A 14,576-nucleotide genomic window follows, 5' to 3' on the forward strand; every position below is an offset into this window, starting at 1 on the left:
GAATATGGTTGATGCAGTTGCTGTTCTGTCAAGCAGTCTGTAGCGCCACCCATTGGCCTTCCAAAGTAACACTATGCATGTTTTAAGCCAGAGTTTATCAAATGCACACAGTATGCGGTAAAATTGAATACATTCCTGTGAAATATATATTCATACATTGCTATGGGGTAAGATGAGCCACCTAGTAAACGGCATACATTTTAACGTATATAAATGTAGTGGAAGGGTATTTTTGCGCTAAAGACGCATTTTGCATGCAAGTTTCATGCATGGCAAGTATGTTTGTGATGTCAATATTTGCCAGACATGTTGGTGACATGACAACATAAGGCAACACTGTGTGTGTGCGGGTGTGTGTATTTATTATATATAAGGCAAAATTCTGCAATTCATAGTCATGGTCATTGTGGAACATGACACTAAACAGCCAATATGATGAATACTACAAATAATTATCCAAAGCAAAAAGAAAACGTTTTTTTATGGAAAGAAATGTCATTGACAGTCTTAAAAAATAATTATGGCTAAAAATTAAACTAATGATTGGCTGGATTATGGTTAAAAATACAGATATGGTTATAGTCAAAAACATTACATACAATAAAAAAATCATCTCATGCCTCAAGGTCTAGAAACAAAAAGATAGTTACTATTCCACAACAAACTATTCTATAACCTTGAAGCATCAATAGAAAAGGTGTGCTCACCTTACCCCTTTTAAGTTATAAGGTGTAAAAAGTGTAATGTTAACTGCAGAGATCACACAACAACCTCAGTGTCTTCTGGTGATTGGCACCAGTTTTCTGTTGATCCCAACCAGGCTTCTACATGTGCATTCTGTGTGTGCATGTTTGTAGATGGACAATATGCATACATATATGAACAGCATATGAACCTGATTTCTGTGAGTGGCAGCTGTTGGACACTCTTCATTAGTCCAGTCTCCTCCTTCCTTAGACACACAAATACATTTCTAAGCTTTTTCAGTCTCTCACACTAAATGATTATCTGTTATCATTTTGACTCTTACACTAATGTTACTCAAGGTCTACACACTAAAAATCTCATTATTTTAGCAGGAGATCAAAACAAATGACAAACGTTTCGGCCTGTTGCCAATGTGACTATTTCAGTAGCGCAATGATTATATTAAGACCAATAAAGACTAACAGGTGGTAGTAATTAGTTTTCTGAGTTCACAGACTCAGATCCATCTATAACAGCAGAAAATTCAACAAATTTCAAGAGGAAAAATAATACATCAGGCAAAACCAGCCATTCACACATATTGCACACAAGTTATCAGATTAAATCTATTGTCAATAAATATTGGTAAATTTTAGCTTCAGACCCTTCTTTAAAAGACTTTTCAAACAAACTCTGATGTTTACTTATAATAGATCTCAAAATTTGGCAAATATGCTAGTTAGATCAGATGTAGTGCATGATGACAAGAAAACATAGGGTACAACGGGGCTAAAGGCCCACCTTAAGAAAAAATGTGCTATTCACTTTGCCTAAAATGTATAATTGCAGAAAAAATATATATGTTGTATTGAACATTAATGGAGCAATAGATTTTGTGTTAAAATAAATCATTCAAGTTGTTTATTTTGTTTAAAAATCTTATAAATATATGAGGTGGCATGAAGGGCCTTTTACCCCACACACGGGGAAGGCCCACGCTATTGATACAAATACTTCTGCTAAAATAATGTCTAAGTTAATACTTGTTCAAAACAATCACTTCAGCAAAGTTTGTACTATTTTGAAAAATAAAATAATTTATTAATTATATAAATATATACAGTGGTGTGAAAAAGAGTTGGCCCCCTTCCTGATTTTTTTTTATTTTATTGCATGTTTGTCACACTTTGATGTTTCAGATCATCAAACAAATTTAAATATTAATCAAAGATAACACAAGTAAACACAACATACAGTTTTTAAATGAAGGGTTTTTTTTTATGAAGGGAAAACAAAATAGAGCCCTGCATGGGCCTAGAGTTTATACTACTGTTTCGGCTATTAAAATAGTTCAGTTTTGTGTGTAATGGCAAAATTATTATATTTCGTTTAGTTTTTTTATTAAGTTAATTTAGAAAAATGTTTGGAGCATTTTTGTTCATTAAATAGCCTATAAGTTTTTGTTTTTTAAAGTAACGACCAAGCGGTCAGCTGCATGAGCTGATCATAGCCTATGTTTGATAAATTTAGCCTTTAATAATGTGCACAGCGCGCTCTGCAGGACATGGAGGCACCAGCGCAAACACTTGCATTGTTTTCAGTGGAAACAAATTAAAATAGCCTACTCCGTCTCCGTCTTTTTTTTGATAAAGGTAAGAGTAATACATCATTTGGACCTGTAAAGGGTCTACTTGTATTTGTGTGCACTCACAATACCAACAAAAGGTAGTTCTTTTATAAAACAAAGAAAACAAACATGATGCTCTTTCTGCCGTCTCGTCTTGAACAGGAGAGCTTCACAAAAATGAACCGAAGCTGAGCGAATACATGCCTCACAGACATGATAAATATATCTATAGAAAGCTTTAAATTATCACTTAACGAAATAAAAAAAATTAAAACAAACTCTTTTATTATAATTTTAATCATAATCAATAAAGATGCATTTCTCTCTAAAGGCTTGTCTAATGAGGAGACGGCAAGTCAGGATCAGCAACGTCATCCTTGCGACAGACTCAGAAAACATTAGTTTATTAGTAAATAATTCAAATATCTCCTTACTATTTCCTGCAGACACATTCATGGTTATGTTTGCTGGGGTTTTGCAGCAAGCTTTAGCCTACTGCGTGCATTTGAACGCAGAACTAGTCAGCTGCGCTGAAGTCACTTGCACTCGCTGCTGCTGCGGGACTCTAAACACCATCGAGCTGCTCTCAGTCGCGGCACGGTCTTGTGTTGTTTCCACCAGCGCGGCAATTTTTTTCATCGCTAATCAATAGATGTCTACAATATAAAATAAGGAGAACCCCAAAACAGACCCCATGCCCGGCCCGCGTCTGAACTATGACATGGAAATTGGCCCGAAGCCCGGCCCTAGAGGCGTAAAAAAGTCGAAATGCAGGGCTCTAAAACAAAATCCAAACCCACATGGCCCTGTGTGAAAAAGTGTTTGCTCCCCGTTAAAACATAACTGTGGTTTATCACACCTGAGTTCCAGCCACACCCAGGCCTGATTACTGCCACACCTGTTCGCAATCAAGAAATCACTTAAATAGGACCTGCCTGACAAAGTGAAGTAGACCAAAAGATCCTCAAAAGCTACACATCATGTTGAGATCCAAAGAAATTGAGGAACAAATGAGAAAGAAAGTAACTGTCAGTCTGGAAAAGGTTATAAAGCCATTTCTAAAGCTTTGGGACTCGAGCGAACCACAGTGAGAGACATTATCCACAAATGGCGAAAACATGGAACAGTGGTGAACCTTCCCAGGAGTGGCCGGCCGACCAAAATTACCCCAAGAGCGCAACGACGACTCATTCAAGAGGTCACAAAAGACCCCACAACAACATCTAAAGAACTGCAGGCCTCACTTGCCTCAGTTAAGGTCAGTGTTCATGACTCCACCATAAGAAAGAGACTGGGCAAAAATGGCCTGCATGGAGGAGTTCCAAGACGAAAACCACTGCTGAGTAAAAAGAACATAAAGGCTCGTCTCAGTTTTGCCAGAAAACATCTTGATGATCCCCAAGACTTTTGGGAAAATACTCTGTGGACTTTTTGAACTTTTTGGAAGGTGTGTGCCCCATCACATCTGGCGTAAAAGTAACACAGCATTTCAGAAAAAGAACATCATACCAGCAGTAAAATATGGTGGTGGTAGTGTGATGGTCTGGGGCTGTTTTGCTGCTTCAGGACCTGGAAGACTTGCTGTGATAAATGGAACCATGAATTCAGCTGTCTACCAAAAAATCCTGAAGGACAATGTCCGGCCATCTGTTCGTGACCTCAAGCTGAAGCAAACTTGGGTTCTGCAGCAGGACAATGATCCAAAACACACCAGCAAATCCACCTCTGAATGGCTGAAGAAAAACAAAATGAAGACTTTGGAGTGGCCTAGTCAAAGTCCTGACCTGAATCCTATTGAGATGCTGTGGCATGACCTTAAAAAGGAGGTTCATGCTCGAAAACCCTCCAATGTGGCTGAATTACAACAATTCTGCCAAGATGATTGGGCCAAAATTCATCCACAGCGCTGTAACAGACTCATTGCAAGTTATCGCAAACGCTTGATTGCAGTTGTTGCAGCTAAGGGTGGCCCAACCAGTTATTAGATTTAGGGGGCAAGCACTTTTTCACACAGGGCCATGTGGGTTTTTATTTTGTTTTCCCTTCATAATAAAAAACTTCATTCAAAAACTGCATGTTGTGGTTACTTGTGTTATCTTTGATTAATATTTAAATTAGTTTGATCTGAAACATTAAAGTGTGACAAACATGCAAAAAAAATCAGGACAGGGCAACACTTTTTCACACCACTGTATATATAATAATATTTTTGTTCAATAAATATACTGTTAACATAAAAAATATATTTTAAAATACAGAAACAATATTTTAATAAGAAAAGTTTCTAAAAGCATTAAGGGGATCCAATAATAATTGAATATATATTTACAGTAGTAACAAATTATATTTTATTATATGATAGATATAATGATTAACGATCTTAGAATGTTAGATATAATGAATATAATTAATATCATGTTTTTAAACATGATGGTTTTATTCTAAACATAGTGATTATATATAATATGGACACCCAACATAATATATGATATTTACCATCTGAATCTAACTATGTCATGTCAACAAATAGAAAAGTCAGCGATCTTTTATGTTAATTACTGTGCCTTTATCCCCAACCTCGGGGGCGCTTTTTACCCCAAATACCATACATTTACATATTTCGTTATTTAAAAACTGTTGCTTTATCTTAAACAAAATATATGCATTCATTTTAGTGATTCTTATTTGCTACATAAATCTACAAAATTTTGAAAAACATAAAATATTAGATCAAGTGAGCACAGAATCAACTTTGCGCTGCTGCGCGCGATCGCGTCAAAGAGCAGATAAATATACTCGTGCATCTTGAAAAGCGAATGTTTTGGAAAGTGCTATGCCATGTTTTTGTGCCATCTAGTGGTTTAGATGAAAATAATATCAAAGGCGCCTTTAGCCCCGTTGTACCCACAAGGTTGTTTTCCATGTCGAAATTTTCTTCAATACTACAATGCAAATAGTTTAGGGCTACATATTTATTGGCGAATAAAACATACCATATCAAATCTTGTATCACATGTTCTACTTATAATATAATATAGGCTACTTCAATGTCCATGTCATTGATGTATGTTGGAAAAACCGTGGAGGCCACTGAGAATTAAAATAGTGAACATCAGCCATTCGTAGACGTGATGTTATTTCTCCAGTTGCCATACACTTTACTGAATATCAAGAAAGCTACAGACAGTAGAGCCCTGCATTTCGGCATTTCGACTTTTTTAAGTCCCTAGGGCCGGGCTTTGGGCCAATTTTCACGTCATAGTTCAGACGCGGGGTGGGCCTATAATCATGCTGTCTAATCAGCATCTTGATATGCCACACCTGTGAGGTGGATGGATTATCTCGGCAAAGGAGAAGTGCTCACTAACACAGATTTAGACAGATTTGTGAACAATATTTGAGAGAAATAGGCCTTTTGTGTACATAGAATAAGTCTCAGGTCTTTGAGTTCAGCTCATGAAAAATGGGGGCAAAAACAAAAGTGTTGCGTTTATAATTTTGTTCAGTATATTTTTCAGATTTTGTTTTAATAGCAATACCTGGCTCTCCTCCGCCGACTGTGCCATTCTCGCCACTAGAGGCGTCTCGAGGAGCGCGATCCGGCACTTAAACTGACAGTAATAAAAAAAACCATGGACAGTTTTTGCTGACAGGATAGCACATTTGGTAAGGGAAACGCAAAAAAAAAAAAAATCATGATAGTATCTGTCAGAAACGTTATCAACGTTGTCAAAATCAGTAGCATTTAAGTACACAGATCTGTAGAACAAGTAGGTTACATAATGAAATGAAAAAGCCTATGCAAACACTATGAAGAAGTCTATGCTATGTCATTCAGTATAGTAGTTCAATTTTCACAAAGTCATGCTAAAAACATTTATATGAGTACTAGATAAAGTTATCATCTATACAGCAATTATTATTAATGAAAACTATAACAATAATATGTATTGTTGCATGAATAATAAGCAACTGATAAAATTATCCATTCCATAGTAAAGTATTAATAAATTTTAATGCAATAAATATGATTTAAAAATGATCATCCCTGCAAAATAGAGACAATGTCTTTCACAAACATCTACATGCCTCTCTCTTTTAAAGTGTTTATAGTGTATATGAGTTGTATTTGTAGGGGTTTTTATAGAACAATTCTTTAACACTGATTAAAAATGATATAAATACTATTCAGTTTCTTGCACAGACCGATCAATGTATCGAACCGCAGGGTTTAATTTGGTATTGTCTGTGTATGTTTTTTTGACTCTCAAAGCCGTGGAGCCCATTGACTGCCATTATATGACTGACAGACTGCAATGGTTTGAGTTAAAACTCTTTGTTTGTGTTCTGCTGAAGAAACAAAGTCACCCATATCTTGGATCTTGGTTGCCCTGGGAGAAAGCAGATAAACATCAAATTTTCAAGGGTGAACTATCCCTTTAAGAGTGTGATTCTAATTCTGTGATATTATTTTTGTTTCCATTCTGTCATATTCCTTGTTAACTTGACTCACGCCTGATTCACTACGATTGTGAATTGTTGGCTGTTAACTTGTAGTATCTTCTGTAAATATTTTCTAAATAATGTTTGGTAAGCTAAGGGATATAGGGGGTAAGATGTCATTTTATTTTGAAACATATTTTCACATTGTTTTTGATTTAGGGAGTCAGATAAGTTGAAACTGTATTTTTGTTTTCTTTAATTTTGATTTAGGAAGTGTAGAGTGTTACAAAAAGACAATTTTTGTTTGTTATTTTGGCTTTGTCTGTCCCTGAAGCTAAATCCTTATTTGTAAATAAATTCTTGTAATTCAACATCTCTCTGTTATTGAGACTCTTCCTTTTTCCTGTTAAGGCTGACCCCTAGCGCTCGTAACACAAGATGTAAGTGACGTGTTTCTTCAGTAGAGCAGTAAAGAAGATTTTTATCTGAATTTTTGGCAATTCATATGTCTGTGGCTGCCGGTTTTTGATTGTTTAGTCAAGTCAAGTCAAGTCACTTTTATTTATATAGTGCTTTTAACAATACAGATTGTGTCAAAGCACTTAACAGTATCACATTGGAGGATAGAGTGTCAGTAATGTATAAAAATAAGATTAAACACTCAATTTTCAGTTAAAGGCACTTCATTATTTAATTCAGAGATGTCATTGTCTAGCTCAGTTTAGTTTAAATAGTATCTGTGAAATCAAATTGACGATAATCGCTAGAAACTAAGTGTGTGGGTAAGTTTAGCTTCATAAGAACTCAATGTGGTAATTTGGTCTTGTCTGTATATGTTTATTTGGCTCTCAATAGGCGGCAGCCAGAGACATGCAGTTTATGAATTGCCAAAGACAATGTTTTCACCTAAAAATCGTTATTGTTCAATTGAAGAAAAACAGTTTACTACATCTTGGATGACCTGAGGGTGAGTCAATTAACAGCAAATTTTCATTTTTGGGGTGAACTATCCCTTTAATCCTGCATGTTTAGTCTGTATGACATATAAGTGCTATTATGTGTTGTAATGTGTGTGTTTTAGTGATTGATAGACACCAGTTAATAATTTTCTAAAACTCAGTATAAAATATAATAACTAGTTACACAGCAATTTCGTATGATATATCTTAGTTGAGGTAACATATAAAACACATGGAGTAAATGGTTAACTTTTAACTGACACAATTTGCTGTGGAACTAGTTACTAAATAGTTAGTTGAAACAGCTTGAATTTTTTTACAGTGATGCTTGTCCACAAAACCCTGGTCTTATCTGTCTGCTCCGTCTCAGGATGATCAGTGGCACACCAAACAGAGCCCAAACAATAGGTTTCCACCTGTACGAGGGAAACGCTCAGGAGAAAAAAATAGGGAAGGTTCAGTGGGAATTGTACTGCATGAATGAGATAAAACATTACATGTACCTGCTAAAATAAATAAATAAATACAACTGCTAAAAGCCTAAGCTGGTCTGAGATGGAAGTAGATGGTTTTAGCTGGTCTCCCACCTGACCAGCTAAAGAAGTGGTCAAAACCCCTCTAAAACCAGTCTTCAAACCAGCTTTGACCAAACTGGAAGACCAGCTAAAACCAGCCAACCAGCATGGTTTCAGCTGTTATTTTCAGCGGGGTTACAATAGTTTATAATGTAAAAAAAAAACTACAATGTAGACCCAAGTGCTGTATACATTGGGTTTTCAAAAAAAATTATAAAACACAATAAACCAAGTTGGTGTAAATTATTCAACCAATTTACAGGGAGTTGTTTGTTACAATACTTGACAAAGAAAACAAGACAAGTATGTTGATGAATTAAGATTTTCATTAAAAATTAAGTAGTTGTGAATTGTAACTAATGTTCTATGCATTTGTTGCATACACTGATACAACTCCAATCGCTACTGTTTTTCTGGATTGGCGTTTCTTCAGTTGCAGAGTCAAAAAGTCTAAAATCAAGTGTCAAAACCAGAAGGGCTTCTAAAGCCAAGAGTCAAAAACAGAAAAACGAAAATCAATAGCCTAGAAATGCTTTAGGCTACCGTAAAGCATTTGAATATTAATTATGTAAAAATATTTCTGTATGTATTAACTGGCCTATGACAATCTTTGGGTATCAGGGTAAGATAATAAATGTCTAGGCTATAAAACATTCCATACTATTCATATACATAGGCTACATCAGTTATTTTATTTCTTTTCAAGGCCTGTGTTTTTACTGTAGCCTACGTAATACTTTGATGGACATTCATGCTTTTTCATTACTCACCAGCAGACAGTCAACCTTAACAACAGCCCAATTACAGACTCACACACTGTGGACCAAACAAATACTTCTGAAGGTGAGGAATAGCCCAAGCATCACACTCCAGAACCAGTAGGCCTAACAATTGCTTGTGGAAATGATGATGATTTTCAAGGAGCTCCTATTTCAATAATAGCCTAAATCTTATTTTACATAACTGATTAGGCATGATAATGATGCAGTAATCATTATGAATGATTGCTGAATGAATAATCAGTTAAGTATGGTTAACACAGTATAATTTAGTAAGGACTGCACAAGACACCCGTATATGCAGAGGTTAATGTATTAACGCTGCACTGATTACACTGCATTCTAGCACGTGATTTAGGAAGGAACAAATAAAGGAGAGAATGGCCAGGACACAAACTAGCAGCACATTTGTTGTCAATATCATCGGTGTTTGCAGCTGATGCAGGCAGTGCTAGAGAGAGCAGTTGCAGATCAGAACGCTGGAGGGCGCTGGAGCGCTGCCTTCTGGAGCCTTCAGAGCCTTCTGGAGCCTTTCCTCTGTGTCTCAAATACTAGCTCACGGCTTGCTGCATACTTCGCAGTACACACTGCTGCATGCTGCTGTTTTTTATTTTTCGTAGCAGTATGTGCCATTATTCCTCTACAAACATTGTAAACAGTATAGCAGTCTTGTCACATAACTTCATATCACCTGTAATCCAGGCAGTGGTGTTTAATTCCCATAGACTAGATTCATACTGGCTATTATTGTAAGCCAAAACATCAAGTCAAACAGCAAAAGGAGCAAGTCTCTTTATGCATAAATCATTATTGATTATAGATGATAGTTAAGGCAAGACATCACAGGTGAGGGTAAAATTAACAGAGATCACCATACTTCCACCAGCTGATTAATCACAGTACATTAAGACAATTGTTTTGTATTACACGTTTTCTAAAACATTATGTTTCAATTATGCACTATGTAATTAAATAGGCACTAATTTGCATTGGCCTGCATGTCCACAGAACATTGGATAAAGACATACAGGTTCAAATTTCTACATTTCTTGTTTTTTTTTTGTTTTTTTTTATTATTATTATTATTTATTAATTTATTTTCAACAGGGATATTTTGGATATATCCGTTTATTGCGCCATAAGTTCGAAAAATGTGTAAATAGTGGATATTTTGTCTGAAAAAAAGACAAAATATCCCAAACTCTTAAAATTGATCACTGCATGGAAAAAAGCTTTTGCATATATTGTCTTGACTTTGAGGTTTATCTCAAGTATAAAATTCAATAAACTAAAAGTGGGCCCATTTAGTTTCAAAGAAGTATTCATTTTAATTAAAATAAGTATCTTATTTTTTGGAGTGCACTTGAAAGTCCCAAGGAATCTGTACATTTAAAAAAACACCAAGAACCCAGCCTGAGACTTACTAACCCAGTTAACACCACTAACATAAACCAGTTTTAGATGGGCACTGCTTTTCACCCATACATCAAAATCAACCAAACATATCTATTAATCAAACTGGATTCTAAAAGCAGACTATGATTACCATATTCATGCACCATTGTAATTACACAGTACTCAAAAGCACTTCAAAGAATATTGTGCTAACAGACATTAAGTGTAAAGAGGTTTCACAGCAATCTGTTTTGGTATGGATGTTTGTCTTATGCAATGGCAAAAGTGTGTGAGTGTGAACTGCCTTGTACTGTATATATATATATATATATATATATATATATATATGGGGTAAGGCAGAGCAGACGGCTGGTTTTCTCAGTCTACTGCCCACAGTCTACACAGCACACCTGAGACGTGTGTGTGAGGGAAGAGAGCCAAGCTTATTCTTTCCAATGCAGCTCTAAGTTTAATAATGCTTGTAATTGGAATGGATGGGTGCAGAAGAGCTCTGCTAGGACTGTGAAGCTAATGTGAGTAAGTGAGAGCACTATTGGCTGTTTTCCACAAGGCTTTTCCATTTGGAATCTCAAACAGAAAGAGTAGTAGATAAAAAGTTTTAACAATAGAGGATTAATAAAGAGTTCCTTGACGTTACATACCCATACCATTAATCTACATGTAATTCCATAATTGATGTCCATATATCATTATGGCATCACTGTGACACCCTTCTTTTGGAACCTTTACATTTACATCCATACATTTAGCAGATGCTTTTATCCAAAGGAACAAAGAGGAACAAAGCAATTTGTCAAAGAGCTAACAATATCTAATAGGTCTACACAATGCCTGGTTTATTAAACAACTACAATAAGAGGCTTTATATTTAAAAGTGTAACGCTGTTGGTGTGATTTCTGGCATTGCAGAAGACATGGAAAACAACGTCTCAGGATGCAGTAGGATGAAACCCAGCTTAAAAAAAACAACAACAACAAAAAAACTGAAATATACCTTTTTCCTGCATTAACCCAACCCAGATAAAAGAATGCTGAAATTGGCTCCCCACAGGCCGCCTTTGGTTATGAAAGAGAACAAGGTCTGATGACTTTTATGATAAATATCTTTACAGAGGTAAATAATGAGCAAACCTGCTCCCACAGACTGGAAACACTTCACTGCTGTGATCACTGAGTAAAACTACTGCTCAAGGATATTAATGAGAGAAACGAGGAGTGACAGAGGAGACTGAGGAAAGAGAGGCTGGATATAAGATGAGATCTGAAGTCTCTTTTGCCTGTCCTTAGGCAAATCACTTTCATTTACTGCAAAGGGCTTTTTAGAAAGACTGACTGAAATCTGCCACAAGAAGCTTTTTGGGTAATGGTGCGTTTTGTAGTGATTGCATTTCGATTATGCATTTCGAGTTCATTTAATGCTGCAGCTGTGTCTCAACATTATATCCAATGGCTGTGAAATTCTCAGATAATCCATGTGAAATGAGCTGGAACATGCAAATTCAGCAGCTTATGGAGTCTAATGAGTGGTGTGGCCTCTTTGTCTATTACAATGAATGATGACCTCGGCACAGTGCTTTGATTTTCTTCCTCTTGTTTGATGCACCGAAGACACCCATATTTTTCCTCAAAGAAAACCAATATAAGGTAGAACAGCATTTAGTTTTGATCTGAGATATTCAAGGAGTAGTTCACCCAAAAATGAAAATTTGCTGAAAATGTACTCATCTTCAGACCATCCATGATGTAAATGAGTTTATTTCTTCATGGGAACAGATTTGGAGAAATGTAGCATAACATCACTTGCTATGTATAGAGCACACACCTCTGCAGTGAATGGGTGCCGTCAGAATGAGAGTCTAAACAGATGATAAAAACATCACAATAATCCACAAGTTATCCACACCACTCCAGTCCATCAGATAACATCTTGTGCAGGAGAAAGCTACATGTTTGTAAGAAACAAATTCATCACGACACAGCTAAAACAAGAGTCCTCTGTCCATAATACTTTCTCCAGTGAAAAAGTCATTTCATCTGAATCAGGAGAGAAATATGCACAGATCAAGTAAAATCAGTCCAAAACAGTTCTAAACTTGGTGATTCTGTTGTGAGAGACAAAAGGGAATTGACTTTTTCACTGGAAAATTATGGACTTATATTTTGGCCAGAAGTGACAGTTTAAAGTTAAAACATGCACTTTCACTTCACAAGACATTAACTGATCTACTGGAGTGGTGTGGATTTTAGTGATGTTTTATCAGCTGTTTGGGCCCATTCACGGCAGAGGATGCATTTCTCCAAATTTGTTCCCATGAAAAAACAAACTCTACATCTTGGATGGTCTCGGGGTGTGTCATTTGTTTTAGTTTTTTTTAGCAAATTGTCATTTTTGGGTGAACTGTTCCTTTCGTTTGCTTTTATATAAATAGAAGAGGAGCAAATCATTTCTAAGCAGCGCTCTATTCTCAGTCTATTTGGCAACTCTTGGTCTAGCACACTGTTCAGTGATATATGACAACCATCATTCCTTTCTTTTATGAATACACACAAAATAAACCAAGATTTTTCAAGCTGAGTGTTTATTTCTACTGGTAACAGTGAACAGTAATATTGCACATACTGGAAGCCAGTTAAAATGCACATTTTTTTTTTTTGTTAGTAAACACTCAGGCACTTCAAGCTAGAGATCATTAGTTTTACATCTACTGTGCAGACTGAAGTAAGCAAAGCGTGCACAAAATATTAGCATAGTTTGTTGATTTAGGAATGTGAAATTCTGTTTGGTCTATATTGAAGAAATTAAACTCAATTACTAATACCACAAACATAGCTGCTAATAAAATACATTTCCCTTTCCCGAGGATCATCGCTGTGACGCCGCTGTGCTTTTCTCTTAACAAAAGTTGAGAGATTTTATTTTATATTTTTTTCTTCCCTTTTTAAAGTTCTTTTTTATATTAATTCATGAATACCATTGACTAAATCTGAGCTACAGCATTCATTGCACTATGGTTAGAAAATGTTCTGCTATATTGATATCTTAAGATAGACAATCATTTCTTAAACTAAGTTAGGTACACTATACACTACACACTATATGGCCAAAGGCACTGATGTTGGATGAGGGTGTCTGGAAAAGTTGCTTTTAGTGGGGTTCATGTCTGGGCTTTGTGCAGGACTGTCAAAGTCTTCCTCACCAGACTTAGTAAACCATATATGTACCCTGTTTTGGGCACCACTGCTTCTCTAGACCGGCATTATGGTGTAGCATTGAAATGTGTCTTTACTGGAGTTACTGGAATAGCTAAATCCATTAATTAGAATGAGATGTTCACATACTTCTGGCCATATAATGTAGCAGAGTTTTACAAGTATGTAGACTGACAATGAAATTTAATTTTTGTTCTATGTCTTTGGTTAATAAATGAATTAAAATCTCTAATGCACTGGTTTAAACAATATAGATAAATATTGTCTCTCAAAATACAAATTAAAATACTTGGAGGGTACAAATAGAGGAATAATATCTTTACCACTATTCAAACATTTCTTACTGTAAAACTATGTGATATATGTTTGTCACAAACAATCACAATTTACACGAAGAGTCATAAATTCTAAAAACACAGCATGTCAATACAGTACTTGGTAAAATGGTACACACTTCAGTTAATCTTCGTGACATAACAGCTAAGAAGTTATGCATTTGTGCAATCACATGGACGTCCAGATGGCTCTTAGATGGTGGTATATTACAGTATATTCTTAAACTTTTTTATTGAGAATTTAGACCAGTTCTGGATTTTAAAGGAAATGTTCACAGTTGAAAAGTTATGCTCTATGTCCCTCAGTCTGTACACAAATATTGTGTTTAAATTAATGCATTTACAGTGGATGTCCATGGGGCAAAACAAAAAAGTCAATCTCTTGTTTTTTTTTTTAAATAAAGTGCTTATCTTATGATATTTGACCTGCAGGTTTCTCTATCGTAATTGTGACAGTGACGAGGTATTGCTACTCCAATGCCTTGCCTGTTACATTTCCACTGAGAGAGCAATACTGTAAGCACAATTTCTGTTTCTAGAAAGGG

Source organism: Barbus barbus (genome assembly GCF_936440315.1).
Source record: "Barbus barbus genome assembly, chromosome: 10".
Taxonomy (NCBI): domain Eukaryota; kingdom Metazoa; phylum Chordata; class Actinopteri; order Cypriniformes; family Cyprinidae; genus Barbus; species Barbus barbus.